Genomic DNA, 11,531 nt, shown 5'->3' with positions numbered 1-11,531 from the left:
TTCCTTCCTTCCTTCCTTCCTTCCTTCCTTCCTTCCTTCCTTCCTTCCTTCCTCCCTCCCTCCCTCCCTCCCTCCCTCCCTCCCTGCCTCCCTGCCTCCCTTTCCCCCTTCTCCCCCCTTCCCCCTCCTCTCCTCTCCCTTTCCCTTTTCTCCCCTCCCTTGCCTTCTCTCCCCTCCCTTGCCTTCTCTCCCCCACTCTCCCTTCTCTCCCCTCCCCTCCCTCCCCTCCCATCCCTTCCTTTCTCTTCCCTTCCCCTCCTCTCCCCTCTCCTCTCCTCCCCTCCTTTCCCCTCCTCTCCCCTCCAGTCCCCTCCTGTCCATTCCTTTCTCTTCCCTTCTCTCTCCTCCCCTCCCCTCCCCTCCCCTCGCTTCCTCTTTTTTTCCACAGGATCTTGCTCTGTCACCCAGACTGGAGTGCAGTGGTTCAATCATAGCTTTCACTGCAGCCTTGAAATTCTGGGCTCGAGCATTTCTCCCACCTTAGCCTCTTGAGTAGCTGAGATTACAGGCATGTGCCACCATGTCCAGCTAATTCTGATTTTTTTTTTTCAAATTCAATCTTTCTTTTTCTTAGTTCCTTGTTCTTTGCTTCAATTTTCAAGCTTCTCTTTTATTTATTAAAACATTCAAATATGATTATTCTGTGTTTTCTGTCTGGTAATGTTTATAGCATTATAGTATTGGAGACTTTATAGGTTTGACTCTGTTGCCAGTTCTTTCTGTTGGATGTCACTCGCAATGGCTTGTGGCTTTTTCTCTTGTATATTTTGTGAATTTTTTTCTATTGTGAATTTATGTTCCTTGGAACTTCTCTAGTGGAAACTCTTTGTGGTCTATGTCGATGTTCTTCCAGAGAGGATTTGCTTTTGCCAGTGCTCAGCATTATGTATTACATATATGTTATTACAGCCGACGCTTGAACAACACAGGTTTGAACTGCGCAGGTCCACTTATATGTGAATTTTCTTCCACCTCTGCCACCTCTGAGACAGCAAGACCCATTCCACTTCTTTCTCTTCCTTTTCAGCCTACTCAGAGACAACAAGGATGAAAAACTTTATCATGATCCACTTTCACTGAATGGATGGGAACATTAGAGAGGTGCCGTTAACTGGGGAACGTTACAGTGGTGCCGTTAATGGGGGACTGCCTTAAATTAAGTTCTGAGCTTGAAATTTTTCAGATTATACAATAGGATACATTCTGACTGCTAATCTAATTGAGGGCTATTAGTGGTTACGGATTCTCAGGGGAAATTGTTTTTTCCATATGCCACCAGTACTAAGGTACAGACAAGGTCTTGGTTGGTCTCTCTCTCTGTCTCTCTGAGGTTTGTTTCCTTTTTACCTTTACATTGAGTTTGGCTTCCTACCTTGGACAAGCTCTAGGTTTTAACATGGTGCCTTTAACAGCTTCTAAGTTGAATTGGAAATATCATGGTCTCCAGGACATTAAAGAAATATTCAGGGTGAAAGCTTACTTTGGTTCTGTTTATATAATATTTTATATTTTATAACGTGTAGCTGACCTTTGAACAATTTGAGTGCCAACCTCCAGTTGAAATTCATGTATAACTTTTGACTCCCCAAAAACTTAACTACTAATAGCCTATTGTTGACCAGAAGCCTTACCTATAATATAAACAGTTGATTCACACATATTTTGCATGCTATATGTATATATTATACACTGTATTCTTTTTTCTTTGCACATTAAAAAAAGACATTTATTCAGCATCATGATCAGACTATTACATTTAGCAATCAACAACACGGATGCAAAAAAAAAAATCTACATTGAAACCCTTGTTGGAATGCTTTACACCTTCCACAGAATAGAAACTAAAATGACTTATTATACAATTAGTCACAAATACAGTCCTCGAGTTTTTTGCCCATACCCATGAGTATTTATCTAAAACAGGTCTTCTTTGTAGCAGCTAGGCCCTGCCACCACTGTGCTTGGCTGAGTTCACAAATCTGTTGTAACCTGTAGCTTCCCTGTCACTTCTCTGGCTCTCCTCTCCTGCTAAGCTTTGTTTCCTAATTAAAATCTTCTGCCACTGCCATAGCTACTGCTGCTACTGGACCCACCATAGCCGCCTTGGTTTCATGGTTTGGCAAAGTATTGGCCTCCACCACCATAGGGATCCGGGCTTCTTCCTCCAAAGTTTCCTCCCTTCATGGGTCCAAAATTTGAAGACTGATTGTTGTAATTGCCAAAATCACTGTATCTTCCACCACCTCCAAAATTGCTTCCATCATTACCAAATCCATTATAGCCAGCCCCACTGCCACCATATCCACCACCACTACTGAAGTTTCCTCCACTACCAGAGTTGTCATTCCCGCCAAAACCACCTCCACAACCACCACCAAAGTTTCTAGAACCACTTCAGCCTCTTTGACTGGATAAAGCACTAGCCATCTCTTGCTTTGACAGGGCTTTCCTAACTTCACAGTTGTGACCATTCATAGTATGATATTTCTGAATGACAGTCTCATCCACGGAGTCATGATCCACGGAGTCATGGTCATCAAAGGTTACAAAGGCAAAGCCCCTTTTCTTGCCACTGCCTCAGTCAGTCATGATTTCAGTCACTTCAATTTTTCCATACTGTTCAAAATAATCTCTTAGGTGATGTTCTTCAGTGTCTTCTTTAATGCCACCAACAAATATCTTTTTCATAGTTAAGTGGGCACCTGGTCTTTGAGAATCTTCTCTTGAGACAGCTCTCTTTGGTTCCACAACTCTTGCATCCACCTTGTGTGGCCTTGCATTCATGGCTGCATCCACCTCCTCCACAGTGGCATATGTAATGAACCCAAAGCCCCTGGAGCGCTTGGTGTTTGGATCTCTCATTACCACACAGTCCGTGAGCGTTCCCCATTGCTCAAAATGGCTCCTCAGGCTCTCATCAGTTGTTTCAAAGCTAAACCCTCCAATGAAGAGCCTCCTCAGCTGTTCGGGCTCTTTAGGAGGCTCTGACTTAGACATGACGGAAGGGAGAAGAGAGACTTTAACGATGCTTCTTTAGCAGCATCCACGGGCAGAAAGGAAGAAGCTGATGAACGTGTCTCACTGTATTCTTACAATAAAGTAAGATAGAGAAAAGAAAATATTATTAAGAAAATCATGTGGCTTATGCAGAAGAATGAAACTGGATTCCCTATCTTTCACCATACACAAAATTTAACTCAAAGTGGATTAAAGATTTAAATGTAAGACCTTAAACTATAAGAATCTTAGAAGAAAACCTAGGAAACATCATTCTGGACATTAGTGTCGGGAGAGAATTTATAACTAAGTCCTCAAAAGCAATTGCAACAAAATCAAAAATTGGCAAGCCGGACTAATTAAAGAGCCTCTGCACAGCGAAAGAAACTATCAACAGAGTAAAGAGATAGCCTGCAGAAGGCCGGGCGCGGTGGCTCACGCTTGTAATCCCAGCACTTTGGGAGGCCGAGGCGGGCGGATCACGAGGTCGGGAGATCGAGACCACGGTGAAACCCCGTCTCTACTAAAAATACAAAAAATTAGCCGGGCGTGGTGGCGGGTGCCTGTAGTCCCAGCTACTCGGAGAGGCTGAGGCAGGAGAATGGCGTGAACCCGGGAGGCGGAGCTTGCAGTGAGCCGAGATTGCGCCACTGCACTCCAGCCTGGGCGATAGAGCGAGACTCCGTCTCAAAAAAAAAAAAAAGAGATAGCCTGCAGAATGGGAGAAAATATTTGCAAACTGTGCAGCTAAGTTTGCAGATATCAAAGGGCTAATATCTAGAATCTATAAGAAACTTAAACAGTTGAACAAGCCAAAAAAACCCATTAAAAAATGGTCAAAAGACACGAACAGGCACTTCTGAGAGGACAACATACAAGTGGCCAAGAAATGTGGCAAAATGGTCCATGTGTCTAATCATCAGAGAAATGCAAATCAGAAACACAATGAGATACCATCTCACACCAGTTAGAATGGCTATTATTAAAATATCAAAAACCAAATGTTGGTGAGGCTGCAGAGAAAAGAGGATGCTTATACATTGTTGGTGGGAATGTAAATTAGTTCAGCCACTGTGGAAAGCAGTTTCGAGATTTAAAGAACTTAAAACAGGACTACCATTCAACCCAGTAATCCATTACTGAGTATATATCTGAACAAAACAAACCGTTCTACCAAAAAGACATATGCATTTGTATATTCATTACAGCACTATTCACAATAGCAAATAAATGGAATCGGCTTATGTGCCCATCAGTGGTGGATTGGATAAAAAAAAATATATATATATATATGTGGTACATATATACCACAGAATACCATGCAGGCATAAAAATAACAAAATCATATTCTTTGTAGCAATACTGATGCAGCTAGAGGCTATTATCCCAAGCAAATTAACACAGGAACAGAAAACCAAATACTGCTTGTTCTCACTTATAAATGGGAGCTAAACATTGGGTACTCATGGACATAAAGATGGCAACAATAGAAACTGGAGATTACTAGAATGAGAAGGGAAGGAGGTGGGCAATGGTTGAAAATCTGACTGTTGAGTACTATGCTTAGTACCTGGGTGACAAGATCATTTGTACCCCAGACCTCAGCATCATGCAATATACCCAGGTAACAAACCTGCACATATACCCTCTGAATCTAAAATAAAAGTGGGAAAAAAAAAAAAAGAGGCCAGATGCGGTGACTCACGCCTGTGATCCCGCACTTTGGGAGGCCGAGGTGGGCAGATCACTTGAGGTCAGGAGTTTGAGACCAGCCTGGCCAACGTGATGAAACCATGTCGCTACTAAAAATACAAAAATTAGTGAGGCATGGTGGCACGTGACTGTAATCCCAGCTATTCGGGAGGCTGAGGCAGGAGAATCACTTGAACTCAGGAGGCAGAGGTTGCAGTGAGCTGAGATCACTCCACTGCTCTCCAGCCTGGGCAACAGAGTGAGACTTTCTCTCAAAAAAAAAAAAAGAAAAATCATATGACTAGAAAGATTCCATAGAGCCAAAAAAGAAAAGGAAAGTCATAACAAAGAGAAAATACATTTACTATTCTTTAAGTGGAAGGTCATAAAGGTCTTCATCTTTGTCTTTATGTTGAGTAGGATGAGGAGGAGGAGGAAGAAATGGAGTTGGTCTTGCTGTCTCAGAGGAGGCAGAGGTGGAAGAAAATCCACGTATAAGTGGACCCACACAGTTCAAACTTGTGGTGTTCGAGGGTCAGCTGTAATAATATATAATATATGTAATACGTAATGTAATAAGTGATATTTTATATCATTTCATTGTTTTCATCAGGACAGTTCAGACTGTTTAGTACACTGTATTGCTGGAAGCAAATGTCTTTATTGTTTATCCTATTCCAATCTGGCTTCCATCCTCAGTTTTTCCATTGAAACTACTCACTAATGGCCTATCTTTTACTAATTCTCATCTTTGCTTCTTTGTCCTCATCTTACTTTACTTCTTAGAAGCATTTAGTCCAGTCAACTCTTGCTGTCTAATAATGCAGTCTTTCTTGTGCTTCTCTGATACCTCTCTTCTGGTGTTTTTCCTGCCTCTCCAACTGACCTCCAGATGTTGTAGTATCTCAGTACTGCATCTCCTTTCTTTCCCTCTTTCTTCCTTTTCCTTTCCTTTCCTCCATTCCTTCTTTCCCTCCCCTCCTCCTCTCCATCTCACTCTGTTGCCCAGGCTGAGTGTGGTGGTGTGATCACTGCTCCATCTCCCGGGCTCAAGTGATCTTCCTACCACCACCTCCTGAGTAGAGTAGGTAGCTGGGACCATAGGCACGCATCACCATGGCCCTGCTAATTTTTGTTTTTTTTCATAGAGATGGGGTCTTGCCATGTTTCTGAGGCTAGTCTGGAATTCCTGGGCTCAAACAATCCACCCGCCTCAGCTTCCCAAAGTGCTGGGATTACAGGCATGATCTACTACACTGAGCCCCTTTTCTAAAAAGCCAGTCAGATTTAGCAGTGAGAGGACTACCTCTTCCCTGATCATGCACCTAGAGAGAGCAGGCTTCTCTTGTTAGCATGGTCTGGTGTTTCCAGATTGCTGGCTTCTCTAGTATTCATTTCAGAATATATGAGGCAAAGAACTTCATCAGTCAGTCTTGGCTCCTGAGATCACTAACTGGTCTGCCTTCCTCTCTGTGTCTTTCAGAGTCTTCTTACATTTGTTTTATATATAATGTCCATGAATTTTAGCTGTACTTGGCAGAAGGAATAAGGAAAAGTGCATCTATGCCATTTTTTCTGGAACTGGAAATGGACCTATTTTAAAAATTAAGCCAGGTGCCGTAGCTCACGCTTGTAATCCCAGCACTTTGGGAGGCTGAGGTGGGCTGATCACGAGCAGGAGATCAAGACCATCCTGGCTAACACCGTGAAAACCCGTCTCTACTAAAAATACAAAAAGTTAGCTGGGCGTGGTGGCGGGTCCCTGTAGTCCCAGCTACTCAGGAGGCTGAGGCAGGAGAGTGGTGAGAACTCTGGAGGCTGAGCTTACAGTGAGCCGAGATTGTATGACTATACTCCAGCCTGGGCGACAGAGTGAGACTCAGTCCTCCCCGCCCCGCCCCCCGCCAAAAAAAATTAGCCAGGCATTGTGGCGTGTGCCTGTAATCCCAGCTACTTGAAAGGTTGAGGCAGGAGAATCGCTTGATCCTGTGAGGTAGAGGCTGCGGTGAGCCGAGATTGCATCACTGCACTCCAGTTAGAGTGACAGAGTGAGACCACAACTCAAAAAAACCCCAAAAACATTGGATTATCTTTTTATTATTGAATTGTAAGACTCCTTTATACCGGGTGCAAGTCATTTGCATTTGCCAGTGTTTTCATTGCCTCCTATGTACCGTGTGGTGAAGGAGGGATTTTGCCCTAGGGTTATGGGGATGGCTGAACATACAACACGTGACACTGGACAGTTGAGATCAACAGCAGTTTGTTATATGTTTACAGCCTAGGGGAGAAAGACACTACATGCCATGCATGGCTACATGAAAATTACATTTGGGAACAAAATGAACAACCAGGGGCTGTGGGAGGCAGGCTTGGTGATATCAAGAGGCTGGGGTGCCTTCTGGTTCCTAAAGAAGGATATGATTGGATTGTTTGGATAAGTCTGTGGGCTGGCAGGGGACCAGGACATGGGAAAGCCACTACGTAGGGATAAGCAGGCACTGTGCCTGGTCCCTGTGATCAGAAGGGCTGTTTGAGTAGGCAGCCTTATCTGTGGGAGCAGAATGGGGAGGCAAACTTGTGGTTAGGCCATTTGAGGCCATTTGAGGCCCTCCCAGTTATACCAGATGTCAAGGCAGCACACAATATTGGGCCTTAATTTGGGTCAAATATTAAATAGAATTGGGGAGAGTAAGTATTTTACTTTGTGAACTTAGGGGAATAACATTTAAGGTTTTTACCACTGAGAATGATGGTAGCCATGGGTTTTTTTCTGATCAGCTTAAGGATGCTTTCTAGTTTTCTGAGAGCTTTTCCCCTTTCCTCCCTCCCTCTCTCCCTTCTTTTCCCCTCCCCCTTCCGTTTGAATGAATTTTGAATATTGCCAAATGCTTTTCCCACATCTATTGAGATGATAATATGATTTTCTCCTTCCGTTATTGCGATGATTTACATTGATTTTTGAATGTTGGTCTACTCTTGTTTCTAGGATAAGCTCCACTTGGTCTTGCTGTGTTGTTATTACTATTTTAATACAGGTGGAGCATCCCTAATCTGAAAATTCAAAATCCGAAATGCTCCAAAACTCCAAACTTGAGTGCCAAAATGGTGTTCATTTCAGATTTTGGATTTTTTGGATTAGGATGTCCAACTGGTAAGTATCATGTAAACATTCCAAAATACAAAAAAAAAAAAAAAAAAAAAATCCAGAATCCAAAAGTGTCTCAAGCATTTCAGATAATGGATGCTCAGCCTGTATACTGCTAGATTTCATTTGTTTATATATTTTTGGGGGACCTTTTCATTTGGTCATGAGGGATATCAGTCTGTAATTTTCTTTTTTGAAATGTTTGTATCTGGTTTTGGTATCTGGGTTTTCCTGGCCTCATAAATTAGGAAGCACTCCTTCCTATATTTTCTGAAAGAAATAGGCACTAATTATACCTTGAATGTTTGCTAGAATTCACTAGTAAAACCATCTGGGCTTGGAGCTTCCTTTTTGGGAAGTGCATTGATTATTACTCAGATTCTCTGTTTCTTTTTGAGTCAGTTTTGGTGAATTGTGTTTTTAAGGAATCTGTTATTTCATCTAATGTGTTGAATTTATTGGCATAAACGTCTATAGCATCTGTAGTGATATCCCATGATTTTGGTAAGAGAGAAAATATTTTATCCTTTTCTTTCTTTCCTAATTATTCCTATTAGTTTATCCATTTATTAATTTTTAAGATAGCCAACTTTTGACTTTGTTAATTTTCTCTGTGTTTTGCTTTTCTCTTTTATTGGTTTCTGCTTTTACATTTAATTTCCTCCATCTACTTACTTTGGATTTAGTTTGCTCATCTTTTTTCTAGATTCTTAAGGTGGAAGCTTAGGACTTTAATATGCATTTTAAATTTAATATTTGTCCTAAATTTAATGTTTAAGTTAAATTCTTGCCCTCCACCCTTTCCTATCCCAACATTCAACTTGCTATTCTTTTAGCTGTCTTAGAAAGCTGAAAATTGTAGAAAATCTCATATATCGAAGCTAAGGATTTCAGAGCAAACTTGATTCTTCCTTTTCCTCATCCACCATATTCAGTACATGATAAATCCTATTCATTTTAGTCCCCAGATATATCTTCAGTCCGTTCCCCCACCTTTTTTTTTTCCCCCCAAAGGAAGCTGTGTGGAAATTTAATTTTTAATTTTCTTGTAGCAAGGGGTCTTGCTATGTTGCCCCAGCTGGTCTCAAGCTCCTGGCTTCAAGCAGTCCTCTCACCTTGGCCTCCTGAAGTGTTAGGATTATAAGTGTGAGCCACTGTGCCTGGTTTTATCTTCTTTCTATTTCTGCTGCCATCTGTCTTTCACCTAGATGATCATAAGGGTGTATCATCCTTATCATTTTAGGCCAGTTCTCCAAAGAGCAACCAGAAGGACTGGAATCAGATCAGGCCATTCCCTGAATTAAAATCGTCATTGGCTTTAGGAAATGCCTGCTTCCAGCTTCTGCTGGAGGCTATGCTTCCCAGCAAGAAAAGAAAAAAAAAAATTCATTGACTTCCTATTATGCAAAATAAATTCCATTATATCGTATCGTGGTCTATAAGGCCCTGCATATGTGGCCTTTACCTCCCTATCAAGTCTCATTTCCTAGGCCGAGCGTGGTCGCTCATGCCTATAATCCCAACACTTTGGGAGGCCAAGGCGGGCGGATCACAAAATCAGGAGTTCGAGACCAGCCTGACCAACATGGTGAAACCCCATCTCTACTAAAGGGTGTGGTGGCACCCACCTGTAGTCCCAGCTACTCAGGAGGCTGAAGCAAGAGGATCACTTGAACCCAGAAGGTGGAGGTTGCCGTGAGCCAAGATCGCACCACTACACTCCCGCCTGGGTGACAGAGCAAGACTTTGTCACACACACACAAAAAAAAATTATTTTAATTTTAGTTCAATTATCACCTCCTTGGAAAACCTTTTCTATTGAAATTGCTTAAGCAATAATTTTAATCCATTCTGTTACTGCCTTAACACAGACTACCATCAATCATTAACTCTCACATATTATTGTAACTATCCTCCTTTTATCTGATGTTACCCACCTCGTATCTCCTCTCTCTTCCAATTGAATCTATTCTATTAAAATATCGCTAGGATTTTATGATGCCATTTTCCTGGTTAAAACCCAGGTTAGGCCGGGAATGGTGGCTCGTGCCTGTAATCCCAGCACTTGGATGCCCAGGCTGGTGGATCAGTTGAGGCCAGGAGTTTGAGACTAGCCTGGCCAACATGGAGAAATCCTGTCCCTACTAAAAATACAAAAAAAAAAAAAAAAAAAATTTAGCTGGACATGACAGCGCATGCCTGTAATCCCAGCTACTTGGGAGGCTGAGGCACGAGAATTTCTTGTGCCTGGGAGGCAGAGGTTGCAGTGAGCTGAGCTCGTGCCACTGCACTCCAGTCTAGGTGATAAAGCAAGACTCTGTCTCAAAAAACAAACAAACAAAAAAAACAACAGCCAGGTTAATGGCTTTCAATCAATTATCCTTAGAATAAAGTCTAAATTCTTTAGCTTGTTCTAGAAGTTTTTTTGTTGTTTATCTCTTTTTTGGTGATCTGCTTTCTTTTTACTTCTATAGCTTCATTTCTTCTCATAGTCTTCTTGATACTCTGATCCAGGCATACTGAATTCTCTCTCTGTTTTTATAGTGTGCCAAGTTTTTTCTTTTCTCGGGCTTTTCAATAAACTAATCTCTGTACCTCACCTGCTTATCTTAGTAAGTTCAGACTGCTATTATAAAATACTACAGACTTGGTAGCTTATAAACTGCAGAAATTTATTTCTCAGTTATAGTTTAGTTCTAGAGGATGAGAAGTCCAAGATCAAGGTGCTGGCAGATTTGATGTCTGTTGAGGGCCCATTTCCTGGTTCATAGATGGGGTCTTATCCCTGTGTCCTCATGTGGTGGGATGGGTGAAAGAGCTCCCTTTTACCCATTAGTTAGGATAAACTAAAAATTATTTATTCTGGTGGAGCTTACATTCAAGTGGGTGGAAATAGGCAAAAATAAAAACATACTAAACATGTATTGGCCAGGCATGGTGGCTTACGCCTGTAATCTCAGCACTTTGGGAGGCTGAGGTGGGAGGATCACCTAAGACCAGCCTGGACAACATAGGGAGATTCCATCTCTACAAAAAATAAAAAAGAAAATTAGCCAAGAGTGGTGGCGTGCACCTGTATTATCAGCTACTCAGGAGGCTAAGGTGGGAGGATCGCTTGAGCCCAGGAGTTCGAGGCCGCAAGTTAACCATGATTGTGCTACTGCACTCCAGCTGGGATGATAGAGTGAGACCCTGTCTCAAAAATAAATAAATTAAAAATGTATCAAGTTAGACAGTTGGTGTTATTGAAAAAAATAAAGCAGGAAAGGGGGCATATAAAGTGTTCTTGGTGGCTGCAATTTTAAATAGTTACCAGGGAAGACTTCTCTGAGGAGGGGATAACACAAAAAGAACTGAAGGAGGTGAGGAAATGAGTCACGTGGATTTCTGGGGCAAGTATTTTTCCAGATCTGTGGAACAGCAGGTCTCTAAGGTGGGAATATGCCTCTCATGTTGAAAAAGCAACCAGGAGGCTAGTGTAGCTCTAGCATAGTGAGCAAGGGGGAGATTGGGTCAGTGATCAGGCCTGCTTCTTGTAGGGCCTCATAGACTATTATACAGACTTTAGTTTTTAACTGTTACTGTCGTAGAAAGCTATCGGATAATTTTAAGCAAGGAAACAACAAGATTTGATTTGCATTTTTATGGGATACACTCTAGCTGCTGTGTGTTAGTGGGGTGAGGGTAGGAGCAA

At 42.0% G+C, this 11,531-nt stretch overlaps 1 protein-coding gene and 1 pseudogene across 1 annotated transcript in view; one reads left to right on the top strand and one right to left on the bottom strand.

The window, feature by feature from the left end:
- Nucleotides 1-11,531, top strand: part of EEA1 (early endosome antigen 1) — a 153,920-nt gene that overhangs the window by 42,588 nt on the left and 99,801 nt on the right. The window lies entirely within an intron of this gene.
- On the bottom strand, nucleotides 1,789-3,192 carry LOC116479088 (heterogeneous nuclear ribonucleoprotein A1-like; annotated as a pseudogene).

This window comes from Hylobates moloch, unplaced genomic scaffold (genome assembly GCF_009828535.3).
Source record: "Hylobates moloch isolate HMO894 unplaced genomic scaffold, HMol_V3 SCAFFOLD_12, whole genome shotgun sequence".
Taxonomy (NCBI): Eukaryota; Metazoa; Chordata; class Mammalia; order Primates; family Hylobatidae; genus Hylobates; species Hylobates moloch.
Note: the sequence above shows the minus strand (reverse complement) of the source record. Positions and strands in the feature narration are given on the sequence as shown.